We start from the raw sequence: 6908 nt of genomic DNA, 5'->3' as shown, positions 1-6908 counted from the left end.
GCCAAAGACAAACAGAGTATTTGGTTAAACAGAGAGACCTGAATGAAACCTCCACATGGTTAAACTGAGGTTTAATCACATCAGTCACCAGCTAAATCAATAAGTGAATCGATGACGTCGTCCCCCACAGTGACTGTACGTACATACCCCAACCAGAAGCCATGGATTAAATGCAACATCCGCACTGACCTAAAGGCTAGAGCTGCCGCTTTCAAGGAGCGGGACTCTAACCCGGACGCTTATAAGAAATCCCGCTATGCCCTCCGGCGAACCATCAAACAGGTAAGGCGTCAATAAAGGACTAAGATTGAATCCTACTACACTGGTTAGTTGGATGTGGCAGGGCTTGCAAACTATTAATGACCACAAGGGAAAGCCCAGCTGCGAGCTGTCCAGTGACACGAGCCTACCAGATGACCTAACTTACTTCTACAGGCACTTTGAGGCAAGCAACACTGAAGCATGCATGAGAGCACCAGCTGTTCCGGACGACTGTGTGATCACGTTCTCCGTAGCCGATGTGAGTAAGACCTTTAAACAGGTCAACATTCATAAGGCCACAGAGCCAGACAGATTACCAAGAAGTGTACTCAGAGCATGCGTTGAACAACTGCCAAGTATCTTCACTGACATGTTCAACCTGTCCCTGACTGAGTCTGTAATACATGTTTTAAGCAGACCACCAAAGTCACTGTAACCAAGAACATCAAGGTAACCTGCCTAAATTACTACCAATTCGTAGCACTACAAACTACAGAGGCATTGAAGAAAAGGTTTAAGAGTAGGGTACATGGTGGTGGTTACAAACTACTAGTGTTTGGTATACTCCGTGTAGTGTTTGGTATACTCCGTGTCGTGTTTGGTATACTCAGTGTCGTGTTTGGTATACTCAGTGTCGTGTTTGGTATACTCAGGGTCGTGTTTTGTATACTCAGTGCAGTGCTGTAGTGTTTGATATACTCGGTGTAGTGTTTGGTAAACTCAGGGTAGTGTTTGGTATACTCAGTGTAGTGCTGTAGTGTTTGGTATACTCAGGGTAGTGTTTGGTATACTCAGTGTAGTGCTGTAGTGTTTGATATACTCAGTGTAGTGTTTGGTATACTCAGTGTAGTGTTGTAGTGTTTGGTATACTCAGTGTAGTGTTGTAGTGTTTGGTATACTCAGTGTAGTGCTGTAGTGTTTGGTATACTCAGTGTAGTGCTGTAGTATTTGATATACGCAGTGTAGTGTTTGGTATACTCAGTGTAGTGTTTGGTATACTCAGTGTAGTGCTGTAGTGTTTGATATACTCAGTGTAGTGTTTGGTATACTCAGTGTAGTGTTTGGGATACTCAGTGTAGTGTTTGGTATACTCAGTGTAGTGTTGTAGTGTTTGGTATACTCAGTGTAGTGTTTGGTATACTCAGTGTAGTGTTGTAGTGTTTGGTATACTCAGTGTAGTGTTGTAGTGTTTGGTATACTCAGTGTAGTGCTGTAGTGTTTGGTATACTCAGTGTAGTGCTGTAGTATTTGATATACGCAGTGTAGTGTTTGGTATACTCAGTGTAGTGTTTGGTATACTCAGTGTAGTGCTGTAGTGTTTGATATACTCAGTGTAGTGTTTGGTATACTCAGTGTAGTGTTTGGGATACTCAGTGTAGTTTTTGGTATACTCAGTGTAGTGTTGTAGTGTTTGGTATACTCAGTGTAGTGTTGTAGTGTTTGGTATACTCAGTGTAGTGTTGTAGTGTTTGGTATACTCAGTGTAGTGTTGTAGTGTTTGGTATACTCAGTGTAGTGTTTGGTATACTCAGTGTAGTGTTGTAGTGTTTGGTATACTCAGTGTAGTGTTGTAGTGTTTGGTATACTCAGTGTAGTGTTTGGTATACTCCCAACCCAGTTCAGGCTTTAACCCAGCTCAACCCAGTTCAGGCTTTAGCCCGGCTCAACCCGGTTCAGTCTTTAGCCCGGCTCAACCCGGTTCAGGCTTTAGCCCGGCTCAACCCAGTTCAGTCTTTAGCCCGGCTCAACCCGGTTCAGGCTTTAGACCAGCTCAACCTGGTTCAGTCCAGAGGTATTTAGAGGTTTGGGCCAAGTTTCTGCATTATGGTGCCTTTACATGACATTATGGAAGTCATGTTAGCTCCCTCATTATCAATACATATATACGACTGAAAGTCTGAACGTGACATTATAGCAGCCATGTTAGCTTCCCCATTAACAACTGGGAATATTTAAATTATATTATGTAACTGAATATCTAGAATTAGAACAATATTCAAAATGATCCAACATTCTTAATGCATAATAATAATTTATTACATGTCTATAGAGCTTTTCATAACAGTCTCATGTCTCAGGTTCAGCCTAATGGAACTACCTCCATGTTTTGAGGATATACAGTGTTTATTTACAATTACATTGTTTACAAACAAAGGAGTAAAACAAGCTTATATTTTGGGTTCTGATGGGGTACGACATTTGAACTAAGTTCAGTGGACATTTATTAGTTATATTCTCCCAGAATAAATGGCGAGGCCCAGAGCCATTTATTAAAACGATACATTAACTCAACAAGGGCAGTTTGTGACCCTGTTTTTAAGACGGTACTCACTGGTGTTAATCAGATCTTCAGTCTCCTCTTCATCTCCCAATACGTCTTCCTCCTCGTTTCTTAAGATAGCCTCCTCTTCCACTCTAAAAGGTTCTTCCTCTTCTTTCACTGTAACATCCTCCTCTTCCTCCTTTTTAATTCTGAAAGATTCTACCTCCTCTTCTTCCACTGTGACAGCCTCTATCCCCTCTTCATCTTTCACTCTAAAATGTTCTTTCTCTTCTTTCACTATAACATCCACCTCTTCTTCTTTCAATGTGACACCGATAGCCTCCGCTTCCATTCTGAAAGATTCTACCTCATCCTCTTCCACTGTGACAGTCTCTTTACCCTCTTCCTCGTCAAAATGTTCTTTCTCTTTTTTCACTGTAACATCCTCCTCCTTCTTTTTCATTCTGAAAGCTTATTTCTCTCTTTTCACTGTAATATTCTCCTCTTCTTCTTCTTTTACGATAATGTACAGCAGACCTCCTTTTCTTTGGCAGGAGGGGAGTAGTTTAATGAGCTCATGGTTGGCGATGTTAACTAGCTAAGTTAGTTAGTTAGGATAAACGACTAGCCCGGTGCTAAGCTAATTTAGCAAGCCAGCTCGCTACTAACCTGAATAACAACGTAAATATGAAATGAAATGGGTCAACTAGCTATACGAAATAAGTACGTTATATTTTAAAACAGAGGCAAAGATACAACGAAAGCGTCTTAAGAGCTCTAATGTCTCGGTAATGTTGGAAGCTACCGAGGGTGCTGAATAGCTACTGCTGCTGTTGTTGAAGAAGCGTCCCGTCCACTAGATTAAACGTCACACTGGCAGCATAGCCGGAAAGACACACATCGCCGTCTGCTGATTGGAGTGGGTAACGCAGGGCTGTTTTGTATTTTTTTTATTTATTTTTTTACAAAAAGTGTATATATATTTTTCTTTCATTATATAATAATATTAAATGGAGATGTACGAAGACCAGATCGAATCGTACTACAAAGGCTCCGACGCTCGGATGTGGCAGGGCTTGCAAACTATTACAGACTACAAAGAGAAGCACAGCCAAGAGCTGCCCAGTGACAGGAGCCTACCAGACGAGCTAAATTACTTCTATGCTCGCCTAGAGGCAAGTAACACTGAAACACGCATGAGAGCATCAGCTGTTCCGGACGACTGTGTGATCACGCTCTCCGCAGCCGATGTGAGTAAGACCTTTAAACAGGTCAACATTCACAAAGCCGCTGGGCCAGACCGATTAACAGGACGTGTACTCCAAGCATGTGCTGACCAACTGGCAGGTGTTTTCACTGACATTTTCAACCCCTGTCTGAGTCTGTAATACCAACATGGTTCAAGCAGACCATCATAGTCCCTGTGCCCACGAACACGAAGGTAACCTGCCTAAATGACTACAGATCCGTAGCACTCACGTCCATAGCCATGAAGTGCTTTGAAAGTCTGGTAATGGCTCACATCAACACCATTATCCCAGAAACCCTAGACACACTCCAATTTGCATAATGTCCCAACAGATCCACAGACGATGCAATCTCTATTGCACTCCACACTGCCCTTTCCCACCTGGACAAAAGGATGTGAGAATGCTATTCATCTGTGGTGCTATGTGAGAATGGTATTCATCTGTGGTGCTATGTGAGAATGCTATTCATCGGTGGTGCTATGTGAGAATGCTATGTGAGAATGCTATTCATCTGTGGTGCTATGTGAGAATGCTATTCATCGGTGGTGCTATGTGAGAATGCTATGTGAGAATGCTATTCATCGGTTGTGCTATGTGAGAATGCTATGTGAGAATGCTATTATTCTGTGGTGCAATGTGAGAATGTTATGTGAGAATGCTATTCTTCTGTGGTGCTATGTGAGAATGCTATGTGAGAATGCTATTCATCTGTGGTGCTATGTGAGAATGCTATGTGAGAATGCTATTCATCTGTGGTGCTATGTGAGAATGCTATTCATCTGTGGTGCTATGTGAGAATGCTATGTGAGAATGCTATTCATCTGTGGTGCTATGTGAGAATGCTATGTGAGAATTCTATTCATATGTGGTGCTATGTGAGAATGCTATGTGAGAATGCTATTCTTCTGTGGTGCAATGTGAGAATGTTATGTGAGAATGCTATTCTTCTGTGGTGCTATGTGAGAATGCTATGTGAGAATTCTATTCATCTGTGGTGCTCTGTGAGAATGCTATTCATCTGTGGTGCTATGTGAGAATGCTATGTGAGAATGCTATTCAACTGTGGTGCTATGTGAGAATGCTATGTGAGAATGCCATGTGAGAATGCTATTCAACTGTGGTGCTATGTGAGAATGCTATGTGAGAATGCTATGTGAGAATGCTATTCATCTGTGGTGCTCTGTGAGAATGCTATTCATCTGTGGTGCTATGTGAGAATGCTATGTGAGAATGCTATTCAACTGTGGTGCTATGTGAGAATGCTATGTGAGAATGCCATGTGAGAATGCTATTCAACTGTGGTGCTATGTGAGAATGCTATGTGAGAATGCTATGTGAGAATGCTATTCATCTGTGGTGCTATGTGAGAATGCTATGTGAGAATGCTATTCATCTGTGGTGCTATGTGAGAATGCTATTCATCTGTGGTGCTATGTGAGAATGCTATTCATCTGTGGTGCTATGTGAGAATGCTATTCATATGTGGTGCTATGTGAGAATGCTATTCATCTGTGGTGCTATGTGAGAATGCTATTAATCTGTGGTGCTATGTGAGAATGCTATTCAAGGCCTCCCGGGTGGCGCAGTGGTCTAGGGCACTGCATCGCAGTGCTAACTGCGCCACCAGAGTCTCTGGGTTCGCGCCCAGGCTCTGTCGCAGCCGGCCGCGACCGGGAGGTCCGTGGGGCGACGCACAATTGGCATAGCGTCGTCCGGGTTGGGGAGGGTTTGGCCGGTAGGGATATCCTTGTCTCATCGCGCTCCAGCGACTCCTGTGGCGGGCCGGGCACAGTGCGCGCCAACCAAGGGGGCCAGGTACACGGTGTTTCCTCCGACACATTGGTGCGGCTGGCTTCCGGGTTGAAGGCGCGCTGTGTTAAGAAGCAGTACGGCTGGTTGGGTTGTGCTTCGGAGGACGCATGGCTTTCGACCTTCGTCTCTCCCGAGCCCGTACGGGAGTTGTAGCGATGAGACAAGGTAGTAATTACTAGCGATTGGATACCACGAAAATTGGGGAGAAAATGGGATAAAAATTTTAAAAAATTAAAAAATAAAAAAATAAAAGAGAATGCTATTCTTCTGTGGTGCTATGTGAGAATGCTATTCATATGTGGTGCTATGTGAGAATGCTATTCATATGTGGTGCTATGTGAGAATGCTATTCATCTGTGGTGCTATGTGAGAATGCTATTCATATGTGGTGCTATGTGAGAATAGTATTCATCTGTGGTGCTATGTGAGAATGCTATTCATCTGTGGTGCTATGTGAGAATGCTATTCATCTGTGGTGCTATGTGAGAATAGTATTCATCTGTGGTGCTATGTGAGAATAGTATTCATCTGTGGTGCTATGTGAGAATGCTATTCATCTGTGGTGCTATGTGAGAATGCTATTCATCTGTGGTGCTATGTGAGAATGCTATTCATATGTGGTGCTATGTGAGAATAGTATTCATCTGTGGTGCTATGTGAGAATGCTATTCATCTGTGGTGCTATGTGAGAATGCTATTCATATGTGGTGCTATGTGAGAATAGTATTCATCTGTGGTGCTATGTGAGAATGCTATTCATCTGTGGTGCTATGTGAGAATGCTATTCATATGTGGTGCTATGTGAGAATGCTATTCATATGTGGTGCTATGTGAGAATGCTATGTGAGAATGCTATTCATCTGTTGTGCTATGTGAGAATGTTATGTGAGAATGCTATTCATCTGTGGTGCTATGTGAGAATGCTATGTGAGAATGCTATTCATCTGTGGTGCTATGTGAGAATGCTATGTGAGAATGCCATGTGAGAATGCTATTCATCTGTGGTGCTGGTATGGTATGGTCATTTCTTATCAAGAAAATTAATGTCTTAATCTGGACTGTCCATATTTGAAATGTGTAACTACATCAAGTCAATCTGGAGATGGCGTTATCTCCAGATTGCCACTATAACTCAAAAATAACAAACAAAAACGTATACTTATTTAGCTTCCAGTCAAATGTCTATAAATACGAAGGTGAGAGTCTGATCTTTCAGATACAATTGGAAAGGAGTTGATTATCCATAGCATTCCAGAGTTAAAAGACTGATGGCTCCGGTGCCCATACAGGTCATATCCTCTGGTGTCCATATAGGTCATATC

This window comes from Salvelinus fontinalis, chromosome 40, assembly GCF_029448725.1.
Source record: "Salvelinus fontinalis isolate EN_2023a chromosome 40, ASM2944872v1, whole genome shotgun sequence".
Classification (NCBI taxonomy): Eukaryota; Metazoa; Chordata; class Actinopteri; order Salmoniformes; family Salmonidae; genus Salvelinus; species Salvelinus fontinalis.
The sequence above is the reverse complement of the archived record's forward strand: the minus strand, read 5'-3'. Positions refer to the sequence as shown.